Raw genomic sequence first — 24,472 nt, forward strand, 5'->3', positions numbered from 1 at the left:
AGTGCCAAGGAGATCCTGAGAAAACAACTTGGAGGGTTGCAGGGGCAGTAGAGGGAGGGTTTATCTGGGAAGGTAAAGATTATTCCATAATGGCACAGAATAAATTTGCCAAAAGATAGAATAGATTTGCATATGAAGATAAGGTCAAAAGACATTCCAAGTAAAGAGAGAAGAGAGATACTAAGGGTAGAGAAATGGGAGAGACTGAAGAATTCAGGGGCAAGTGCATAGTACTTCAGTTTGGCTAACCAGTCATTTATAAGGAAAGAGAGAAGTAAGGCTAAAGTAAAAATGAAAGGAAGTAACCAGGTTATGGAGGGCCTAGGCTGAGTCTTCTTCTGTTGGCAGTTCTTTAAGGACTGGCCTGACATAATCTGAGCTCGGCTTTAGCGAAACTGAACTGGAAGTAGCAATTAGAATGAATTGAAATAGGATGGAAGCAAATGTAGGGACCGTTTAGGAGGTAATAGCTTAAGAAAACATTTAAGTGGCCCTAAAATAGTGAATGTAGGGCAGACAGGGCAGAGGCAAGGATTAACTTTAATGTGAAAGTAGCAGGAGTTGGCAACCAATTGGATATGGCAGGCAAAGGAGAAGGGGTCAAAGATGTGTTCTTCTAATGTGCTAGAAATTCTCCATGGCATTGAATTATTTCTGAAGCTAACTCGCTGTAAGAATTATTTGCACCAGTATTGAGAGCTAATTTCAAAACACAAAGAGGGAAAGAAACATATTTTGTATAATTTACTCATGACCTTAAATGAGATATCATAAGGAAGTGATCCCAAATTCCATCACTATTTTGTCCTTTTTTTTTCCTCTAAACTTTTGGAAATGAATTAGAGAAAACATGCCTGTCATATACAAGTCCTTCAACTGACAAGGTAACACAAAACTTAAGGGTCATCCGATCATAACTTTCCTTTTGAATTCCAGGCAATAAGCCACTGGACGTAAGAGTAAGCTTTGCCCAAAGGCCAAGTGAGGGTTGGAACAAGCACAGGGCTAGCACTCTGGGTGGAAAAGCTTTGCTCTCTAGAGAGATGTGGATTCAGATCAACTCCCTGTCAAAACAAAGGAGCTCGACTTTTGGACATGAACCAAAGTGCAAGTCCGAGTCCCAGAAACCCACAATAGTACTTTGTCACCAGCAAGAGCAAAACTATCCCATGAAATCTGGCTGAGCAAGCTTTTGTCCTTAATGCTTTTTACCTTCTTGCTTTAATTTTAGAACATTTTACCACCAGTCTCTAACTCTTTTTTAATTTCAGCCAAGTCACTTTAGATGATCTGAAAAAGGAATCAATTTATCAGCACAGAGAGACTGGGAAATAGTTAGGATGCTGCAAAAAATATTCATACCACACAAACTTAAATAGCATAAACACCATTTAAGATCAGGAGAGCTAAAATGAGATCAACCAACTTAATCACTTTATCATATAGAAAACAGTATCTTCTTTTGGCAAGAGAAGTTCTTCTACCCCTGAATCAGCAAAGGAAAAGGAGAGATGAAAATCCCTCTCTAGGGGAAAAAAATAGATTGTTTAAGCACATGAGAAAGGCTAGAGAGAATATTATTCAAAAGGTTTTAGCAACAAGGGTAGGATATGTTTCTCAGGTTCCCAGATGGATTTTATGACTCTTGTTCCAATTACAAAAATAGAAAACTTTAGCCACTATAACTCAGCGTTACGGAGGATTAAATAAATTTCTGCAACCTCAACTGTGAACATAACACGTTTACAATGTTTTGGGAAAATAATTTCAAGCATAAGACTTTTCTTCAATATTCAGTCAATACCTTTATAGAGTCTCTACAATAAACCAGACCCTAACTTTGGCATTGGACAAGAAAGCTTTTTCAAAGTTACTACTCTTCAAAACTGTGTATGTATACACATAAATAAACAAATAACAGCTTCTCAAATCATAAATGATATATAACAGATCACCCTTCAATCCATTTCAGTTATGCAGCTTTTCCACATATATGACTTTTCCAATGTGGCTACACATTTTGTTTTTGATGCCACAATTTACCTCTTTTTTGTAGTGTGTATCCATTAGCAAATTATTGCAGCTATAGTTATTTTTAATACTTTTGTCCTTTAACCTTTACACTAGAGTTAACTGTTTAACACACTACTATAATACAGTATTAAAGTATTATGAATATGACTATATAGTTATCTTTACCATTGTGTTTATATTGCCATATGTTTCATATGTTTACTAATTAGGGTCCTTTCATTTTCAGCTTGAAGAACTTTCAGCCTTTCCCATCAGGCAGGTATAATGGGTGAATTCCCTCAGCTTTCGTTTGTCTGGGAAAGTCTTTATCTCTCTGTTTCTGAAGGACAACTTTACTACATAAAATACTCTTGGCTGGCAGTTTTTTCCTTTCAGCCCTTTGAATATATCATTTCACTCTCTCCTGGCCTTCAAGGTTTCTGCTGAGAAACCCACTGATATAGCTTTATGGGGGTTCCCTCCTATCTAAGGAAGGTTTTTCTCTTGCTGCTTTTGAAATTCTCTTTGTCTTTGATTTTTTTTTAAATTTATTTATTTATTTTGGGCTGTGTTGGGTCTTCGTTTCTGTGTGAGGGCTTTCTCTAGTTGCGGCAAGCGGGGGCCACTATTCATCACAGTGCACAGGTCTCCTCACTATCACGGCCTCTCCCGTTGCGGAGCGCAGGCTCAGTAGTTATGGCTCACGGGCCTAGTAGCTCCGCGGCATGTGGGATCTTCCCAGACCAGGGCTCGAACCCGTGTCCCCTGCATTGGCAGGCAGATTCTCAACCACTGCACCACCAGGGAAGCCCTTTGTCTTTGATTTTAAACAATTTTATTATAATGTGTACTGGAGTAAATCATTTGGAGTTGAAATCTGGGGGGAAATTATGAGCTTCATGAATTTAGATGCCCAATTTTCTCCCCATATTTGGTAAATTCTCAACCATTATTTCTTTAAATAAGCTTTCTGCCCCTTTCTCCCTCTCTTCTCCTTCTGGGACTTCAATAATATGTAGGTTGTTTCCCCTAATGGTATTCCATAGTTCACATAGGCTTTATTCACTATTTTTCATTCTGTTTTGTTTTTTTTTTTGTACTCCTCCAAAGGGATAATTTGAAATAAACTGTCTTCTACTTCACAGATTCTTTCTTTTGCTTGATCCAGTCTGACACTGATGCCCTCTAATGCATTTTTTTTTTCATTTCATTCATCGTATTCTTCAGCTCCAGAATTTCTATTTGGTTCTTTTTTTAAGATCTCTGTCTCTCTGTTAAACTTCTCCTTTTGTTCATGTATCGATTTTTTTAAATTTCACTGAATCGCTTTTCTGTGTTTTCTTGTAGGTCCCTGAGCTTCCTTAAAATAAATATTTTGATTTCTTTTACTGGGAAAAAATTGCAGATCTCCATTTGGTAGGAGGAGAGTGGGTCAGTTACTGGAAAATTATTGTGTTCCTATGGTGGTGTCATTTTTTCCTTGGTTTTTTTCCTGTTCCTTGGAGTCTTGCATTGCTGTCTTTATATCTGAAGAAGCAGTCACCTCCTTCACTTTTACTGACTGGTTTCAGGAGAGAAGGTCTTCTGGAGCCCTGTTAGGAATGCTGAGACTTTCTCAAATCTTTTTTTTTTTAAACACTATTTTTTTTAACTTATTTTTTAAATTTATTTATTTATTTTATTTTATGGCTGCATCAGGTCTTACTTGTGGCATGCAGGATCTTCGTTGAGGCACGTGGGATCTTTTGTTGTGGCGTGCGGGCTTCTCTCTAGTTGTGGCGTGCAGGTTTTCTTTTCACTAGTTGTGGCACGCGGGTTCCAGGGTGTGTGGGCTCCAGAGCGCATGGGCTCTGTTGTTTGTGGCGTGCAGTCTCTCTAGTTGAGGCGCATGAGCTCAGGAGTTGTGGCACACGGGCTTAGTTGCCCCATGACATGTGGGATCTTAGTTCCCTGACCAGGGATTGAACCGGCATCCCCTGCACTGGAAGGTGGATTCTTTACCACTGGACCACCAGGGGACTCCCTCAAATCTTTTCTATGTATTCGACTGTTTCACACTTCTTGTTCCCTTTTATGAGGAAATTCTTAAGACTGCATGCCTTCTGTGGCTCCTGCAAACCCAAGTCAAGTGCTGACAGCCTCCCCTTTGCTTTCCCTAGGGCAGTATTGAATGCTCAAGTTTGTATGGTCTCTCCCAATTCTACAGAGTCAGGCTGGCTTTCCAGCCCTGTGCTCACTGATTTCTACAAAGGTTCACTCTCGTTGCTTCAGGGGCACACACAGGTAATTGGCCACAGGGTGGAGTATGGAATTGTGTGTGGATGAGGCACACAGAGCACTGGGGTCACTGGGCACTCACACACTCTCACTTTCCCCTGTGGAAGAAATCATGGGCCAAGAAGGTCCTTGCTGGCACTGAACTGTGCCACCTTCAGGGAGGGGTGATGCACATAAAGTAAAACTGTTCCTGTTACCCTCTTCAATGCGTGCAATCTCAGACTTTTTTTTTTCCTCAAAATGGTATGCTGGAACTTCTCTGCTGGACTACCAGACTTCCACAAGGGCACTACTGTCCATGGGTGACTGTCAAAATAGGTACTCTTTGTGGGGAGAAAACTCTCATTCCCCCATGTGATGACATCATTCTTCTGCAGCCCAAAGGACACTCAGCCACTGACACTCTGCTCAGGCCCATAAACACTTCTTAGTCTGCGATGAGTTGGGCTCTTTTGCCTGATATAATATATATATATATAAGTATATATTATATAATGTGTGTATGTGTGTGTGTGTGTGTATATATATATTTCTCTTTCTTCCCAGCTTATCAGCTTCACATTATTGTTTATATACCTTTCTAGAACCTCATCATCACCTTCTAATTTCTTTCTTCCTTTTTGCTCTGGGATTGGAAAAAAAGCTAAGCAAGTTTTTTCTAAAAGTTTAATAAAGAGATTTTAAATATAGGCCAAGTATTATACCGGTGACTTAAGTAGATTGGTCTACGATTTACATCATTTTAATAATTTTTAATGTATTATACCGGTGACTTAAGTAGATTGGTCTACGATTTACATCATTTTAATAATTTTTAATGCCTCCTCACTCCATGATTTAGTTCCAGCCATGGAGGGCCACCTTATTACCATCTGTATCCCCAGTGCCTAGCACTATATGTAGTTTAAAAAAAAAGACAGCTGATAAATATTATGAATAAATGAATTTTCAGCTTCCTGACCAAATTCAAGAGAGCATCAGGCTTATGACAGTACAGTCATATGAAGGCTTAGGGTGCTTAGATTTCAGGACTAATTCTGCAATAAATTAGTTGTGTGACTTAGGACAAATCATTTGACATGTCATGGTTTTACTTTCTTCATCAATAAAATGAGATAGCTGTACTACACAATCTCTAAATTTCTCATATATCTAATATTTTAATATTCTTTACCATCTACTTTGATTACTCACAGGCTTTTTCTTAACTAACTGATATTTCTTAAGTAACTAAGATACAAAATAAGTCACCTCCAGATAGCTGTTTTTGGTTGGGTACTGATCTCTCACTGGCAAATACTATAGGTCTTCTTTTCATTGAAAGGGAGATTATGAAGGGTGCATAAGAAAGAAGCAAAAGGTTCAATATTAAAATTTTCCATACTGGTCTAATCCCAGCATTTTATCTATAAATTACAGGCTCTCCAGCCAGACATAACTTGAACGGTAAATTTCACAAGGGTAGAAGAATGGTCAGAGCGACATGTCTTGGGCAGCTGGAGGACAACCCTGAGGCATCTATGGTGCAATAAATGGACTAAGGGCAAGAGAAAGGGAAATAGAATGATACTGTAAACAAACTGTCTTCCTCACAACTTCACCTCCAGGACGCTCTGGGAAAGAAAGCAGGTAAAATGGTCAAATAGTGAATAAATGAATCCTGCTCAGTTTTTCCATCACACTTTGTTTACATGTAGAAGAGAATCTCACTAACACCAAAGAGCATTTTATGCATTTATTCATTGAATATGTATTAAAACAGAAACTGAGTACACACTGTGCATCCAGCATTGCGCGAAGGCGCAAGAAAGACAAAGATTATTCCGACACTTCCTCCACCTGTAAGTGTTCAGACTGGCTGGAGAGAAAAACAAGTAAACAAACCATAAAACACAACATAATTACTACTTTAAAGTAAGTATAAGATACTACCCGGGCACAAAGAAAGGCCTTTTTTTCTGGGAAAGTGATCTTTAGGCCAGATCTAAAATGATACAGACGGGCTGGTGAGGATGACAGAGAGGGAGCCCAGGCAGAGGAAACAGTGTGTGCAAAGTCATGGAAGAGTGAAGCTGCGTGTACTCCAGGAACTGCGATTGTTAGGGCATTTGTGGGCCACAGCAATCAAAGAGGGAGGCCTGGAAGGAAAGCAGGAGCTGTGTCACAGAGCCTCCGGTGTTTGCTATACGACGGGGACCTGGACTATGTAACGAACATATGGAGAAACAATGAGGAGTCTTAAACAACGTAAAAATATGATTAGCTGTCAGGATAGGGAAGAAGGGAGTGCCCGGTCACCCATTTTGTAATAGGAATCAACAGGGTTTGGTGACTGATCACTTAAAGGTGGCACAGGGTGATGGTTAAGGCAGAGTAAAGAGTCCAGAAAGATTCACAGACCCCTGATGTTATCATTTGGGTAACAGTGGCTCCATTTAGAGAAACAGGAAAAGAACAGAAGGAAGCTGGGTTAGGAAAAAGGCAACAATGTATTTGGGGCTATGTGAAGGCCAAGGTGCCTGTGCAACATTCAGGTACAGCCAGAACTAAGGGGCCAGAGCTCAGGAGAACAGCAATCAGAGGAGATAAAGAATTGAGAGTCAATGTTCTAATTGAAACAATGTGAGTGACTGAAGTCACCTTGGAAGATAACGAAACATGAAATTAGATGAAGGCTGAGAAAAGAATCCCAGAAAATTCAGAAACTTCTCAACTTGTGAGTATCTAGATTATGAACAAAACCATGAACTGAGAACCACCCCCTGCCCCCCAAAACAGTGCTGGCTCCCCCTGCTACCAACAGATGATGCTAGAACTTACTTGAGAAGATTACCACTTTGGAACAACTTTTAGATACCTATTAAACTCCAAGGAGCTGAGCTTCTGAATTAACATCTAAGTGCAGATGGGTAACAAAGGAAAGCAGGAAAGAATAGCACCGTGGGAGACCAAGGAAGAGAACATTCTTTGGGAAAAAACAAGACAAAACACTGATCATTGCAAACATATATTCATTCAGCAAATAGACAACCTACAGAGTACTAGAAACTCTAGGTGATAAAAAATTCAGTAGTGAACAAAACACAATCCATGACCTCTAACAGCTACAGCAAAACCAAGTATGATAAAAACTAAATGTTTTCCTTTTGGTTTGGCCTTTAGAATATTACAAATAACCTAGAGACATGAGCTTAGGCACCAGACTAAAGTGGGCTGACTAATGTAGGAAAAGTGAGGAAGAGGAAACAACGGGTATAAGCTTCTTGTCAAGAATCTTAGCTGGGAACAAGACAGAAAGGCAGCAGCAAGAGGCCATGAAGAGAAAAGTTTCTAGCTATGCGTAATACCACACCAAGAGACACATGCACTCCAAGAGCTTACTATATAAACACTCTGACTCAGACACATACATATGAGAGAAGAACAACAGTTTAAACTGACTCCATAATACACTTTATAAACTAGAGAGACCTAAATTATTAAAATTACATTCCAATGTTATTAATTTTGATTATTAATGATTCTCTGACTACAATTTGGTCTAAGTTGAAAATCAGAAGGCAGTCATGAGGTTATAAAGAACTTCAATCATCCTCAGAGGAAGAAGGAAAATGAATGAGATACCTCAGTGCAGTTTGGGATTAAAGATAGGCATGGGACCAATTACCTGTAAATGGGAGATGCATGAAATATTTTAGAACTGGGTTTATGAGCCCCTTCAAGAAATGCTAGAGAGAGGTAAGAAAATGTTAGGAGTGGGAAGAGAGACATGATATGGTAGAAGCAAGTAAGTATTTAGGCACAAATACTTTTCAAACAAAAATAGTGTGATTTAAATAAGTCTAGTTGATGTAAGTCTGCATCAGTTTTACCATTCCAGCAAATAATCTCCATACAAGATATTTCAACATAGCATATGACATGAACTATATACATGCTGTGAGAAAAAGAAGTTCCTATCCATATCTAGTGAGCATATATAGAGGCAAGAGGGCAATTAGAAGTCAGTGTATAACCAAACAAAACTGCCTCATATTGATATCTAAAATTCTCATTTTTGCAGTAACAACTTAGAAAATGTATAACGAAGGCTGGAAATCTTATGTGACTTTAATATCACATAACAAACTTCATGTATTCATAAATATTTGCCTAGTGAGAGAAAAACAGCCTCATTTTATTTGGATAGTTGAGGAACTGCTACCAGAAATGCACAAACTAATTTATGACAAAAGAAAAGCACGGAAACGATTCCACCACGTCTAACCAATACATTCACATTTTACCTTTTCCTTTAAGAAGAAGAGTTCAAAAATAACTAACTTTTAGTATGCCATCAATTAAAAACAAATAAATAAGCTCTTCTGGTAATGATTTGTTTGGTAGTAATTTGTTAACATATAAGGAGGAATAGCCAAAGTGAGGAAATAATTAAGTTTCCTTTTAGAACAAAAGTGCTTCTATATTACAGATTTGGCAAAACTGCAGAAATGGATTTATATATCTACCCTTCCCTCCTTCTTTCCAACCCCCCAACTTGTATACAAGCCAAGAGTTCTTTAAGCTAAGAGTATACAGCTATAACTCTCCAGTGAGGTACACAGGGCTTGGAAAATCAGGTCACAAGGTTGCCACGGGGACTCTAATTATCTGTGTGGCAAGTTTGTATGATGTCCTACTCCTTTCTGTGATCCTGTTATATGCCACCCGGTAGGCAAGATAAGGGAAAGGTTAGCAGGGCTTTCTATAATAGCTACAAAAATATTTGATCCAAATCACTAAGAATGTGGGAAAACTCAAGTACTCTTATCCTTCTACAGTCAACGTAGTAATTGATGGTCTGATAAATATTTATTCAGAACCTTTTTTGTGCACAGAAATTATTTTTTTAAAGGTCCAGTGTCAATCATGGCCCAACCCATACATGCTGACTTACAATTTAAAAACAATTCTTGATTCTGTTCCAAGCAAGCTCTTTGTAATGCAAATAAAGACATTTTTTGAAATAGATAGTTATGAATCTTTCATTCACAGTCGCTAACGAGAAACACATGAGCCAAACACATTGTGGGGATCATTTCAGTGGTGTGTAATTTGAGAGGTGCGTTAGGAAGTACTGGGCTCCACGAGAGGAGGAGGAGTCCCCATCTTTCTTTCTTGCAAGTCAAATACAAAGGCAGTGTTGCTTCAGTGATGGTCTTAAAATTACACACATTCCAAATTCACGATAACACGTATTTCCCCATCTCTAAAGTTTACCACTTTACAACCAGCCTGAGGTCTTTAGTATGACTTCATTTTATGAATAATGCCTTCTTCATTCCTAAACACTTCCAAGAAATAAAATACTGAGTAGTGTCTATAAAACTAATACAAACCATACTTGTCTGTTCTGATCTTAAGTTGACCTTAACAGTTGAAAATCTTTCAAAGGGAGTTCTGGTATACCATAATTTTTCCCACAGCTGTTTACAAATAACAAACGTTCTTTTGAGGGATGACTGTAAAATCATACGTAATTTGGAAATGGAGTTATTTTATAAGTCCACAATATCAGGATGTGTTGAAAAATACAATACAAAATGTGAATATCGTCACTCTCTTAGAAATGAAAAAGAGGGAAGGAAAAGGAAAGAGAAGAAGGACGGGAGGGAGGAAGAAGCCAGAAAGGTTATTCTTTATTTTCCACATTTTTGACCATTTACCTAGAATCTGATGCCTCTTAAGTTTTTTATGCTTCTTCTAATCTAGGTTTCTGACATTGTGGACTCAGTAAGGATAGCAACCTTGTCTGTCTTATTAACTACAGTAATTATTATTATTATTTAGTAATACAGGCACTTTTTAAATATTTCTTTATTGACAGATAACTTTCACTAAATGAAACAAAATTATTTTCTATTAAATAAAGCTGAATATGTCCAGAACTGTTTGATCAAGAAACTAGATTGGGATGAATTAAGCCAATGTGCCTGCTAATAGTTTAGCCAAATTCTTAATCTCACTTAACTATCTCGTATAAGCATATCACAAAAGGATCACTGGAGAAAACTGAAATGAATCAAACAAGATCTATCACCACAACAACTAACAAAACTCACCCTCACATACAAAAGACCTTTCAGTATGTACTTTATTGTATTCAATATGCATTTTGTACACATGCATATTGTACACATCCCTCTTCCATAACTTTCCTTTTAAAGGAAATTTTACCCCAGTATTATCCTTCCCAGTGATTGCTATACCTGACAGCAGTAACAGAAACTTAGTAAGAGTAAGGGGGAAATAGGAAGCTAAGGTGATCACAGCTAGAAGCTTTTAAAAGTTCTTTCAAAAAAAAAAAAATTAATTAGTGTCTTTTGCCTTTAAAATTAAGCCAAGTTCTCAAATCAACTCCTTGCAAAATTCTACACACTCTCATGCTGCTTTGGAAGAGAGAAAAACCCAGCAGGTTTAGATCAGCTACCTCATCTTAAAAGCTTCCCCGCAAATTTATATCCACTCTCTCAGGATCACAGAACTAAACCCACCTCTATGGACAGCAAGCATTTGTTACATTACACCTAATATCCAAAATCCAATGAATGTCTGCATTAGCCTAATAAAATCAGTGTTAGCCAGAAAGATCTGGCTGTTAAATCTTGCAAGAACAGGGACAGTTCAGAACCCAACTTTACTTTATTTTATGTTTATTTACTGAATAAACAGTTAACACATACTTCTCACAAACAATACATTGTTCTTTACAGTATATATAATCAAAGTTCCCCATACGTAGTTCATGAACAGCACAGTGGTGGTAAAAACAGCCTATAGGTTCTTGGGAAATTTTAGCGTTTCTACTTCTGTTACTGCCAAACTATTTCTATTATCTATCAGATTCTACCACCACTAGTTTTCCCGATCATTTTACCACTTAATCCATTAGTTTGGAATCTTTTAGTTTGGAATCTTTTAGGTTAATCATATAAACGCCTTTGAAAACCATAACTATAACACAATATATAATCGGTAGCCACTGGGCTAAATTATACCATATTCTCAGGCCTTCTACTCTGTAGTACAGTGATAGCTCACAAAAATCATACTTCAAATATTCCAACTGCCTGGGAAAGAGAGAAAATGGAAATAACTCTAGGTAACGGATATAGGTAAGGTGTGGGAGGGGAGGCTTTGGAGGCAAGATGAGGAAACTCCCCCACCGTGCTGCATGTGTGGGATCTTAGTTCCCTCACCAGGGATCCAACCTGTACCCCCTGGAGTGGAAGGGCGCAGTCTTAACCACGGGCCACTAGGGAAGTCCCAAGATGAGGAAACGTTTATTCCTATTTGAAGACCCTTTAGAAGACCATGGACTATTCCATATAAAATTTTTTTTTATATTATACAAATTTACTTGACAAATATTTGAATTCAAATTCTAAAATTCCCTACAGTGTTAAGGGGCTCCTACAAAACAAAATGTTAAAAAAAAAAAAGTCACTAGCATATATTCTAATATACACACGAAACTATGGTGGATCTTTTCTAATTTGTACAAAAACTGAATGGTGTTAAGATGCATTCCAGCTGAAGTCAGTCACTGTGAATGTATTTAGTCTGGACAAGATTTCATTATCTTCATAATGAGACTTTACTTCCAAAATAATTTACTTACTACCCAAGTAAGATGAAGGTGATGAGGGCTTCAATCACTCCTTTGTTTCAAACTCTCCAGCAGCCTAAACTTAACCTTCAATGTCATAACCACCATGAATGTCTCCTTTATTCCGATTTCACTCTCCACGGCTGAGATCTCACCAGGCAGTGAGAAAGAGCTCAAATTGTAACTGGAAAGATAGCAAAGTTATGAAAGATACATTTTTCAGCTAACGTCATTTGGGCGCTGAAAAAAGAGGTCGAACGCTGGGGCTGGAGGATGGGGTAACGCAGGAAGGAGGGAAGCAGGATGGAGAAGGGGTGTCAAGGGAAAACCTACATGGTCATTTATCTGCTTCAAGATTTTTATAAGACTATTTCCTTCATGAGACCATGGAAAATCTTAAGGATTAAGGTGAAAAATGTGAAATACGGTCAAGTGCATAGACGTTTTAATAAATGATGCTAAAACTTTTATTTCAGTCACTTGCATAAGAAATATATGAAAATGTAAAATAACAGAAAAAGAAGAAATGGTACTTTAAACCCTTAATTTCTCCTATAATTCTATAAAGATAGCAAATATACTAATGTACAAAAAAATTGAGAACTAATTATTCCTAAATTTAAATGAAGTTATAAATGTTTTCATATTATTCTTTACACATTATTGTTCAGGGTTGGCTCCCACGGATCATTCACTTAAAGACAGAAGAGATAAGACTTTAAGCAAATCTGTGAACTCATGCACATTAAAATCTTTAGAGGGTTATTTTCCTCAATAATTAAAAAAACACCCTCTTTAATATACATCCTTCAGGCATACATATTAATTCCACACCTTTACATGCATGAGTATCATGTGAATAATGCTACAAGATTTGGCCTAATGACTAGATTTTTATCACAGAAAGGATTCCATTGCTTTTAAATTATTCAGAGTCTAACAAGGCCCCACAAAAGAGCTAAATAAAAGAACTACCAACAAAATTAATGTTCTCTCTTGACTAAAAGGATCCTGAGATGTAAAAAATACATAACCTAGCCACAGTACACAAACTAAACAGACTTTACATCAGAAATTCTGATAATGTAGATAAATATACTAAAATAATAAGACAAATCAACCTAAAGATAGGGTTTCTAAATTCATATTTCTGAATTAAAAAGTAATAATTCTAAATCCCAATATACAGTTCTTCATAAAACAGTTAAAAGTTTTTAAAACATACTGGAAAGAGAAACTGGAGATTACACATACACACACACACACAAACAAGATTAGCACACTTATGTGGGGGGAAAATCTATATAGCTACAATAATGTTCTGTTTTCTTCCATATATGAAAGTTAAATGTATCTTTTTTCTCTTTCATCACAAGTATATCTTTCTTAAAATTTAAAAGTCAACATACTTAAAACCATCTTATTATATGTTCATGTCTAAGATTACCATTAACTTCAAATGTCAAAATTATTGTAGAAAATTAAATTGTGTTCAATGTCATCTCAAATGTGACAAATTTCATCCATATTTTTCTTTATGGATTTGTTTTGCTGCTTATACTTTTTTAAACATTTATTTTCTAATGAAAAATATTAGAAACAATTACAATATTACAAAACATTATAAATATTAGAATCCACAGAAAAAAATTAGTGTTTAATGATCACAAATGTTATATTTCAGACACTGGAAACATTCTATGTTGCATTAAACCAATAAATATATCAATAATATGCATGTATTTCTAGGATAAGGAATAATATTCTAATGGTGATAGAGAAGTAATACTCTAATGGTGCTAATAAAGGATCTTCTAAATACAATGAAATTCATATCAATAGTCTTCAATAGAGGACTTTGAAACTATTTTTCCCTCTACTTAAATATAAACTTCTCTTCCTTCTATTGATATTTTTTTCCCCCCTTTTTTTCTCCTTATATTAAAAACACAATTTTCAACTACAAAACTCTGACCTCTTATCAAGCACATAATTCATTCACTTAACAGATTATTTTAGAACGTTCCTAAGTATTATGTTTCAGGCTCTGTTGAGAAACTGTTCATGGTTCTTAGAATTCTGGATTGGCTCAAATAGGACTAGATCCTGCCTTTGTGGGATATTAGATTCTTATGTTTCCATGCTACTAAATATAAGAATGGTTCAATAAACCATGATGGATAAGTATACATACATACATATATATATATATATATATATATATATATATATATATATATATACACACACACACACACACATATGTATATATAACTGAATCACTTTACTGTACACCAGAAACTAACACAACATTGTAAATCAACTATACTTCAATTTAAAAAAATTAAATTAAAATTTAAAAAAAATATGGTTTGAGAGAGGACCTCTGATTTCACCCAAACACACAAGTGCTCTTTCTTTATAAAATCACTTGAGTGTCACAGAACTGAAAAAGAACACAAGAATTTACCTGCTACATAAAGGACTACATTCAGAAAGTCACATGATTAGTAGAAGGGATTCGTGCAATTCTTCAAACAGGTTTGGTACCTTTATTCTCTCCTACTCCAATGTAATGACTATTGTATTGTTACTTATAAAAATGAAAAATAACTGCTTATTCAGTTCTTTCTAATAATCCTGGAGGCTCCGTCTGTGAAAACACGCAGAATTCCCCACCACTCCCATCATGCCCATCCATTCTGCACACGTCACATTTATTTATCTTTCTGCGTGGAATGCCCTGGAGTCCCACCTCATACTCTCATTCTTGACCTCAAAAATTTATCCTATAAAACTCAAGGGTCAGCGCTTCCCTGGTGGCGCAGTGGTTGAGAATCCGCCTACCAATGCAGGGGACGCTGGTTTGATCCCTGGTCTGGGAAGATCCCACATGCCGAGGAGCAACTAAGCCCGTGTGCCACAACTACTGGGCCTGTGAGCCACAACTACTGAAGCCCGTGCGCCTGGAGCCCATGCTCCGCAACAAGAGAAGCCACCGCAATGAGAAGCCCGCGCACCGCAACGAAGAGTAGCCCCAGCTCGCTGCAACTAAAGAAAGCCCACGCACAGCAACAAAGACCCAACGCAGCCAAAAGTAAATACATAAATAAATTTATTTTAAAAATAGTCAAGGGTCACATCCTCAGTAAAGACTTTTCTGACTCCCTCTACCACCGTGAGCCTCTCCCTTCTCCTACGCACTGAGATATAAAGATAAACGTGTACATTTTTTTCTCTTGTTCACTTTACTCCCAAAAACTGTGTCAAGTAGGTACTGTTATTGTTTCCACTTCTTAGACAAGAAAACTAAGGCAAAAAAGGTCTCTCTGATTGCAAAGTCCATTGCTTATTTGTTTAATACATACTCCATTTAGCTCCACAATGGTTGCCTGGTTGCCTCCATTCTCTGGGTTCCCTGAAAGCAGACATCCTGTCTTATTCGCCTCTGTGTTTCCAGTGTCTGGCACAGAACAGATACTCAACAAATGCTCAATAAATGATGAATGAATGAATAAATGAAATGTAATTATGTTCAACTTCCTGTGTGAAGAAAAAATTCATCCCCTTCTAAACATTCTAAACAAACTTCTGTAAAAAGTATATTTAGTGCTGATTTCATCCAGCAAACAGTCTGTGAGTGCATAGCACATGTGATGTGCTGTGCTTAAAGATCATTGAGACTCAATTCCCTGCCCTCAAGAAATTTATAATTCAGAGAGGCAAAGGGATAAACAACTAGCTAATGCTACCATTGCTTGTTCTATTTTTCCTAATCCTCCACAACTTCCTCTCTTTAAAGGAACTCCATTCTTTATAAACATGTTCCAATACCTCATACCTCTGGGTCAGTGGGATGTAGATCAGTCAACAGAAAAAAAAAGTTAAAAGAATCTCCATGGATCTCAAAAACACAATCTTTTGAGCCATTCTCGATTAGATCAGTAGTCATTTAAGTAGGTACAGTGTTAAAGAAAAGAATAAAATCAAAGACATATTAATATTATCCTAGCACTTTTTCATTTACTAGAGATAGCATAGCAAAGCGAAAAGAACATGGGTTTTGGAGTCAGAAAGATCAGGATTTCCATCCCAACTCTGTCCCTCTCTCCCCATGTGGACCACAGACAAGTCATTTTATCTTTCTGAGCCTATTTCTTACCTGTAATATGGAAATAAGGAGAACTGCCTTAAAGAGCTCTTGTAAGAGTTAAAAGAGATAATGTATGTAATGCCTCCCATACCAAAGATGCTAGTTTTATGATGTCTGATCTCTCTAGATGCTTCCTGAAGGGTACTGGTTCTAATTGTAATTTAACAATACTTCTGGCCCCAATATCAACAACACAAAGTGTTGACCAAAAGAAAGGTACTTGAAAAAAAGCCACTTGAAAAAAGGCAAGAGGAGTGGTATGGGATAAGATTCAAAACCAGTTAAGTCTCAAGTTTCTAGATGGTGTGTATATCATCTGCCTCTTCTCGGCATACATCCTGCAAATCTCTTATTTCAGATCTTTTTTGTGAAAAATAAAGCTCTATTAATTATTTCTACGATTAGATCTAAAATAACTGACATGTGTTACTCTGTATTAACAATTCTATTTTCCACAAAGAAGAATCTCTGATTTAGTGAGGAAGAAGGAAATGAATTATATATGATGTCCAGGAATCAATCTCAGTATATAGTCTACGCAGTATTACATTTTGGTTTCCAAATCATTTCTCAACTGTTTCGCTTAAGCAATTTCACAAAACATGTAAAAAAAAAATCAAATAAAAACACTTTCCTTTCCATCCTGAACCTAATATATAATCTACTTGACTTAAAAATCACATTAATTTGCTACCAGTACAACTCGAAGTCCATGGACAAAAAAGTGAATCTAGACACTTACCTTTTCACAAAAAGTGAAAAGTCTCTTTTTGTACACTTTTCACAAAAAATAACTCAAATGGGTCACAGATATAAATGTAAAACTAAAAAACTTCTAGGGGCAGGAAAGCAGGATAAAATCTAGGCGGTCTAGAGTCTGAAAATGAGTTTTTAAATACAGCACCAAAAGCTTATCCATGAAATTGATAAGTTGGTCTTTATTAAAATTAAAAACATTTGCTGTGTAAAGACACTGTTAAGAGAACAAAAAGACAAGCCAGACTGGAAAAACATATTTGCAAAACAAATATCTGATAAAGAGCTTGTACCAAAAATATATAAAGAATTCTCAAAACTCAAAAATAGGAAAACAGACAACCCTACTAAAAATGGGCAAAAGTTCAGAACAGACATCTCACCAAAGAAATGGAAAATAGCATATGAAAAGATGGTTAACATTAAATGTCATTATGGAAAGGGCAAATTAAAGCAATGAGATATGACTATATACTTATTAGAATGGATAAAATCCAAAAAACTGACAATACCAAATGTTGGCAAGGATGAAGAGCAACAGGAGCTTGCATTCACTGTTGGTGGGAATGCAAAATGGTACAGCCACTCTGGAAAACAGATTGGCAATATGTTACAAAGCTAACCAGAATCTTACCATATGATCCAGCAATCATGTTCCTAGGTATTTACCCAACTGATCTGGAAACTTATGTCCATATAAAAATTTACCCATGATTTTTCATTGCAGCTTTACTCATAGTGGCCAAAAACCAGAGGCAAGTAAGATATCCTTCAATAGATGAATAGATACACAAACTGTGATACGTCCATACAATGCAATATTATTACATGATAAAAAGAAATGAGCTATCAAACTACAAGAAAACATGAATGAAACTTCAATGCACATTGCTAACTGAAAGAAGCCAATCAGAGAAGGCTATATGATTCTAATTATATGATGTCCAGAAAAGGCAAAACTATAGAGACTGTAAAAAAATCAGGGGTTGCCGGGGGAAGGGGGTTAAGGGAGTGATATGTGAAATACAGAAGATTTAATAATCTGTTGAAATTATTCTGTATGATAAAAGATACATGAAATTGCTCATTTGTCAAAACTCACAGAACGTCACAGGACAAAGAGTGAAACAATATAGGCAAATTTTTAAAAAATCATGTAGAAGGTCTGGGGATCCCAAAATAGAATGTAGATTGTGACAAAAGTATCTACCTGTATCATACATGTGTGCAACAACCTCATTAAAGGAATAGAAGGAAAAGGAATGGAATCTGTAAGACTAATTGGAATCCATAAAATCTAAAAATCTATATAATCTAAAAATCTACAAAATGTACTGCACATAAGCAATGTACTCTAGTTGATAAAGCTGTTCCCCCTCTTTGTGAAGGGAGCACAGGTTAACAATTTTGATACCACTATACACATATAATGGGTTTGAACAATTAAGTAAATGGATGGCAGGTGGTGGAAGCCAGGTTTCTTCTCCCTATTAGAATGAGTTTACAGATAAGCAAGGGGAGAAATCCAGGATGATATAGGTGGTAATGGATTAGGTAGAGTAAGAGACAACGGTATGAACTCATATTTACCTTAAAATAGATACACATGGTTACAAAGAGAAACATGTACCCCTGTAAGAGTACATACAGGGGTTTGTATACACACATATGTATTTCCTGCTGTCAGATGAGAGGGCCTAGAAGTAATGACACCTCAGTAGCAACAAGAATACCTAGAACCCAGATCTTTCTTGGCTTCCAACACCATTTCCCGAGAAGATGAACCAGATTCTTTCTGGCTGACTCTAGGGCTGGGGCAGGAAATGGAAATATACAAGATAATCCTGGAGTATCTTTTAATGTTAAAAGTAAGGAAGTGATCTTTTAAAAAACGTACATTAATGGAGATATGTCAAAGGAGGACAGGAACCAGCCGAAAGAGCTCCCAATGGGCAAAGCTGAAACAATTTGCAGAACAAAATAAAGTAGTATTGGATTATAACCCAAAGTATAAATATATACCCAGGAGGCCAGACCAATACAAGCAAATGATTGAGTAAATTAATAAATGGGGAAAAAAGACAAATCTGCCATTCAAAATAATTCCCAACAACTTACATAAATACTCCACCCTCAAGGAGAAGCATAACTCTCCACTCCTTAAGTGTGGGCTGTTCACAGTGACTTCCTTCTAAGAAAAAGCATTGAAAGAAAGAAAAAGAGTAAGTTTTCAGTGCAGAAAACTACTACTACTGCAGCCAGGTGATCAAGATCAATATCAACAGTGATAAATCATGTTGGATAGTATGGACCCTTTATATTATGTGATAAAAGTAGCACTTTACCTCTGTGATCTTCCCCTCAAAAACCCAAAACCTCAGTCTGATGAGGAGAACAATATTAGAGGAATGCCTATAGAGAGCAATCAACAAAATTCAACCTGACCAGTACTCCTCAAAACTGTGAACAGCATCCAAAACAGGCAAAGTCTAGCAAACTAAAAAGTATCAGCATAGATTTAAAAATTGAAAGCAGGAAAAGCTAGAGATAAAAACAAAATGAAATCTTTACATTTGATCAGAAGCAAGCAAAGTGGTCAAAATTCAGCATTAGATTCCCAATAGGGAACAAATAAGAATAAACCATTTTGAGAATCTTCGCTCTGAATACAACTTAAAGTATTCCCCTGGTATTAATAGAAGGCTGAAAATTACTATATAATGATAGTCAATGACACTGGAAAGTGGGAGAAAAAAAAAAGATTACAAAGAGAATGTATCAAATATTGTGAACAGTGGTTATCTCACAACAGTGGAATTAAAAGCAAGTTATCTTTCCTTCTTTTCTTTTTTTCTGCTGTGAAGAGAATGACTTGGGGAATTTTTAAAAGTATTAATCTCTGAATTCTGCACTAAAGGCATTCTATAAAATGTTCTTACATTTGTGATACATTCTACCCTACCCTTTACATGGCAAGTCTATAAAGTGGGTTATTTTTCAAATTGGTAATTAAAAATGTGAACCCATGACCAAAAATTTTCCACACCAGCAACTTAAGAACTATAGTAATATGTCCAGAAAACTCCAATTCCTAGAAGATCTATACTAGGTGAGAAAGGATGACATTGACTTTAATTTTCAATGACCACATGATCTAAATTACTAGTTCACACTTTCCAAAACCCAAGTCGCTGTAGAAGAATGATATCCTTTCAACGGAAATAAGTTAGAAGCAATACACAACACAGTTACTTTGCTATATGTATATAAAGAAGCCTTCTGGGAATCCTAATTCTTCTATCTCCCAAAAAAATAAAGCCAAAATCAAACTAGTCACATGCCTCTGAAACCAAGTTTTATCTGAACTCTTAAGACATTAGCTATTCCTCTTATCATCTGAGGCGAGAACTGAAACCTTAAAAAGAAAAGCAAGAATACATGTCATTGAAATATGTTTTGTAAAGGTGGATTCCAATTCCTAATGCTCTACCGCTCTTGACGTCTATGGATTTCACTTCCTAATACCTAATACAGCATCCTACCCCCAAAGAGAGTCCAGCAATGCAACGGGTACTATGGGGAAAGAGGGATTTGAGAAACAGTGCAAAGGGAGGGAACAATCCGTGCCAAGAGTCTGCATACAGGTAGTCCTTGAAAGGAAAGTAGAAAGTGAGAGCATAGGAGGAGCGGGCAGGGTCTTGGAAATCCACTCCAAAGGCGTTCACTGACAAAGACACCAGACGGGCTGTCTCCCCAAAAGTAAAATGGTGAGTGAGCGGAGTGGAGCCCGCTACGAAAGGAAAGTCACCAGGAATTAAGAGTGACAACTATGCACAAACAACAAGCTCTCTCGAAATTTGAGGGGGTATACGATGGTGGGACCTTGGTGCAAAGTGTCAATTGGAAAAGACTCCCCCCCCAATTTGGGGGTGGGGAGGGTAGTTCTCGAAACCCCAAGTCTAAGACAAGCCAGGAGAAGAATACTCGTTCTGGAGTCGCCCCACCGACCAGAGAAGCGCAGGTGTATCTGCGGAAGCTCAGGTTACCGGGAAATATGACAAGGACGGTGTGCATCTTCTCTGCCCACCGTGCAGGAGCCCCGGGCGCGGCGGGCGACCGAGGGTCGGCACCGACTCCGGGCGCCCCGGGACCCGCCCGCGAACGCACTTCGGCGGCAGCGCCCTCGCACACCTGGCTCCCAACACCAGTTGAAAGCAGTCAAAGTGAACGAAGGCGGACGCGGCGCCTGGCACCACTCCATCCCGGCACACAAAGGCGGATTTTGAAAATCTAGGGAGAGTCCGAGCCGCCGGACCCCGGCGGGCGCCTTTCGCCGAGGGGCTCTTACCTCGGATCTGCCCTCGGGGCCGCGGCTTCCCCGGAGGCGCCTCGAACTCACACCCGGCGGGAGGCGGCCGGGAGAAAGCCCCCGACCCGGACCGCGCCCTCCCAATCCTCCGCGAGCCGCCCAGCCGCCGTCTGCGCCCGGCCGAGGAGACGCGGTCTCCGGGGCGAGCTCAGCGCCGGCCTCGCGCTCGGCTGGAACGCCTGGCCCGCCGCTGCCGCCGCCGGGGAAGTCTGGAGCTGCCCGCCGGCTCACCCGCTCGCCCGAGCCGGCCGCGCGCCGCGCATGCCCAGTACATCTCGGGGAGCGAGCCCGCGAGCGCGCGCCGCGCGGCCGGGAGCCGCTCCGCTCTCCGGGTCTTGGCGGCAGCCGAGGCGCGGAGCATCTGGTCGACCGCAGCGCTGGCGGAGAACTGGCCGGCGGGAGAGGGAAGGTAGGAGAGAGGGCAGAGCAACGCGCCGAGTTATCAAGGCCGCGATCAAAGTCGGACCGAAGTTCTGAGCCGCCGACGGGTTTCCAGAAGTGCCCTAGCAGGACCCACTAGCAGCTGGGAGGCGTGAGGAGTAGAGCGCGAGGAGGGGTTTGCCCCGGGCAAGAGTGGATGCTCCCGGCGGAGGGAGCGCGCCAGTTACAGCGCCCCGGGTCTCAGTGTGCAGTTCGTGGCCACTAACCTGCGGGCAGTAAACCTGCAACACCCAAAGACCCTCCAGCCTTGGTCTTCCTGCTGGGACCCTCCCACCTATTTTTCCCCTTTTGTCGCTTCCTTTTTTTTTTTTTTTTTTAATCTCCTCAACTCATGCCGTAAACTGGTGGCACCCAAGGGCCCTCATTCGGTCCCGGGGAGTCTCCAAACTACCGGTCCTTAGCTGCAAGCAGCAAGCCCAGACCCGCATCGCCCGCATTGCACGCCTGCCTTGGATCCTATTTTTCTCGTAGCTCTTGCCAAGAGCCTGATGTGGTTTGAAGTAGTGGAGGCTTCTTTCACAGAATGCCTCTCGTGACCTAACCAACTTTATAACCTTCTTCTCCCCCCAGTAGCCCCTGGAGCCATTAAGTGAGAAGTCCTTCCATCTGTGACATTGCATTTGCTTCTTCTTGAAACTCCAGCTTTGTCATAGCTATGACCCCCTCCTTTCTAACTTCTTTAAGGTCACTTGACTCTCAGAAATCAACGAAAGTCTATAAAATAAACTTGGTTAAAGTAGATTGGACCTGCTTGTTTTGTGAAGCAAGGGAGAAGCGCAGTCAGGGGAGAGATTTCAAACCAAGATGGGAAATAAAACCATTATCCTAAAAGTTGGCACAGACCTTAAGTCCAGTCTGCTATTTTAAGTAGAAATCCTCTCTCCAATGTTTTCACTACACCATCAACCACTTAAACTTTTCCATTGTTGGAAGTCTCTATTTTTATCAATATTATGTATAATTATAATTTTTCATCGAGTACCTATGCCAGGAACTAAGCCATTTTTATATTATTATTTCTAATCCTTAAAATGAGATGAGCCTTGTTATACCTATTTAGCAGGAAAATGAAGCTCAGAAGTTTCATTCCTTTTGCCAAAGCCAATGCTGATGCCAGAATTAAAATCCAGGGTTGCTTAACTCTAAAGTTTGTGTCATTTGATTTGTGAACATCAAATCAGCTTGCCTTAACTTACACCACTGGTGCTGGTTCTGCCCCTAAAAGCCAAACAAAATTAATCGCATTTCTTATAGACATTGCAAGCCTTAAAATATTTGAACCAACTATTAAGTGACTACCAGATCTTCTCATATTTTCCTCTTCTTCAAAATCTCTAGAACCTTTCATTGTTCTTCAAATGCAATGGTGAGCCCTCATAACCACACTCCATACCCTGCTTTGAATGTGCTTTGATTTTTCACTTTTCTCCTTAAATTGTACACTCAGGAGAGAACACAACATTCAAATACAGTGGGCTGAGAACCGAGTCACACAGGGGTCAGCCTCTTTGATCCAAGCATACCCTGACAATAATGCATCCCGAACTTGTATTAGGTTTTTTAGCAAGCATATTACAGAGAGTCAGATCAAATATCCAAGTCAATTTCACATAGACTACAATTAAACCATATCTTTCACCTTACATAGTCTGTACTTCCATAATTTAATGTTTAAACCTAATTTTTACCTTTAAACCATATTAAATTTCATCTTGTTTGTTTTAGGACATAATTTCAGATTTTAAAATGTTATTATTAGCGATCACTTTTAATTTATAACATCTGTAAATTTAATGAACATGCCTTCTTTGTTTCCACCTAAGTCTAAAAAAAAAAAAAAAAAATCAGTTACATAAAACAGGCTTACAAAAGAGCCTTGCAGCCCACCACCAAAAATGATCTCTGAGATAATAATCATTTATGAACCAATACTTTTCAAGATCAAGCACTTTAGTTCATGCAACAATGCTATAACCAAGAAGGATTTCATAAAAGGTTTTCTACATGCTCTGCTGAAATGAAAATTCACTGTCTCCAGCATTCCTAAATCTACAAGTTCAAGTAACTCTTTAAGAAAAATAAACAGGACCTTTTGAAAAATGAACCAGTTTTGGTATCAATGATCTCCATTACTTTTCTAAGTGTTTAGAACCAATGTTAATCTTTTTACACTTTTGCTGAGAATTGATGTCAGACTCCCTGTTTATTGTGCTGCCTTATACAAGTTTTTCCTTCTTGAAGGTTTCATTTGCTAATGTTAGTATGGGAGATGAAAATGATGTAGAACAGAATGAAGGTAGATACATGGAGTGAATGGGGTCTCCCAAATACAAAGTACACTAGCAAAACTTGAGAAACAGGTAAAATCTATAGCTGGGTGTAAAGGCTAGATACAGAAAACATGAAGAAATGATGATGGCTAAATGTAACCTGAAGACCGAGAACTATATGTAAACTTCCCAAGAATCAAATGTATTCTTCAGACACCCTCTCTACTCCAATCCCTCAGTATGATGTGTGAGTATCACTTAGGGACTGATGTGTTTAGCTTTGTGGGCAGTCTGAAAGCCAAGTAATGCAAAATGTACCTGTGGATAAGTTAGATAATGTTTACTGTAGTTAAGAATATTACTATTTTTATGATCTAATCTAAATATTTCGAGCATATCTTGAAATCGAGATATGCTTAATTTCATTTTGGCTACAGCTGACATTCTTATTTAGCCTTGCTGAAGAAACAGGCCAAATTGCTGGATTATTATTTTTGCTCCCACTTTAGAAACTGCTTGAGCTTGCTTCTTACCTTGTAATTGAT

General features: G+C 38.3%; 1 protein-coding gene across 7 annotated transcripts in view; it reads right to left on the minus strand.

The window, feature by feature from the left end:
- EPS8 (EGFR pathway substrate 8, signaling adaptor) overlaps window positions 1–21,481 on the minus strand; it is a 202,136-nt gene extending 180,655 nt beyond the window's left edge. For 3 of the 7 annotated variants that reach the window (XM_082351936.1, XM_082351942.1, XM_082351935.1), the window contains exon 1: window positions 21,196–21,481. The gene's annotated coding sequence lies outside the window, so the exon portion shown is untranslated. Of the gene's footprint in view, window positions 1–18,965; window positions 19,068–21,195 lie in introns of those variants that run through there. The other 4 variants (XM_082351947.1, XM_082351946.1, XM_082351944.1 and 1 more) reach the window with 3 other exon arrangements.
- Between the last annotated feature and the right edge of the window lie 2,991 nt (window positions 21,482–24,472).

The sequence above is a fragment of the Balaenoptera borealis genome (genome assembly GCF_965194805.1).
Source record: "Balaenoptera borealis genome assembly, chromosome: 13".
In the NCBI taxonomy this organism is placed as follows: Eukaryota; Metazoa; Chordata; class Mammalia; order Artiodactyla; family Balaenopteridae; genus Balaenoptera; species Balaenoptera borealis.